The sequence below is a fragment of the Austrofundulus limnaeus genome, unplaced genomic scaffold (genome assembly GCF_001266775.1).
Source record: "Austrofundulus limnaeus strain Quisiro unplaced genomic scaffold, Austrofundulus_limnaeus-1.0 Scaffold2416, whole genome shotgun sequence".
Lineage (NCBI taxonomy): Eukaryota > Metazoa > Chordata > Actinopteri > Cyprinodontiformes > Rivulidae > Austrofundulus > Austrofundulus limnaeus.
In genome coordinates, this window is record NW_013954818.1 from 1 (window position 1) to 1176 (window position 1176).

Genomic DNA, 1176 nt, shown 5'->3' on the forward strand with positions numbered 1-1176 from the left:
TCATAACATCTCACCTTAACATCATTTCCAACAAATTCTGTCCAGGGTCCAGATGCCATCTGATGACAGACTTCTCTGATGATACAAAGTCTTTAAGTTAAAAATTATCAAGGGCATATTTCACAAAAGAAAAATTATGAACATGTATGAGAATGCAAGACAGATGTGAGACAGAACGGTCTCTTGATGGTCCAGCTTTAACACATGTCTTGTTTAAAATGAAACAAGACTGCTTAGAAAATGTATGTTTCAGATTTCAGGAATTAAAATGTTATTCACAAATTCAATTTGGAAATGTACTGTTACATAAATATGAAGATTAATGCTGAACCTTTGCCTCCGTGGAACAACGGAACAACAAACTGAACACATGCCACTTTCAAACTTATTCCTATAAAACCTTAATGTTTTCATGTGGTTTTCATCTGTGAAGCCAGTGCCACTTAGAGAATCAAGGAAGAAAATCTCCCTATGCTTAGGCTTCAGAATCTGAAAAATAATATGTCACACTGATGGTGAACACTAACACAGACTACTACATGAATTAGACAAGTGTCAAGAAATGCAGTGAATATGAAGGTCAATATCAAATAAGTATTGTACTAACACATAGTGTCCAATGTCCAGGACGCCACACAGGAATCAGAACCCAGTCAAGATCTTGTGCCTGCAGCTTCCAATTAAATTAAAAAATTACTATATTGTGGTGAATCTGACATCCTGGGTCAAGAGAAAGAGGTGGAAACCAGGTGTGGACTACATGACTGTTCCCTGCAAAAACCTTGATGCCCTGGAGAAATTAGACAAACAAAAAGGGACAATGAAGAGGTTCAGAGGAAAGGGATGCTTTTTTGTCATCTATGTTCAATTCACATCCTAAGACATGCCTGACATTCTTTGTCATTTCCACGTTTATGAGATTTACTCATTCAGCATTTATATGACTCCAAGCTTTCAAATATCATGAAACAAATGTAAATTCCATAAATTTACAGACCTTGTCGCTGCACATTCTTTCAACAGCTTTCAGACAGGAGTTCAGAATCTTTGAAGAATTGTAGAAATCATATTCTCACAACATAAAAAACAACATTAACACTCATATGGCTTGAAATATATTTAAACTCACCTCCCCATTGATGTCTTGCGATAACCCAAGAGTGAACATGTCTCCTC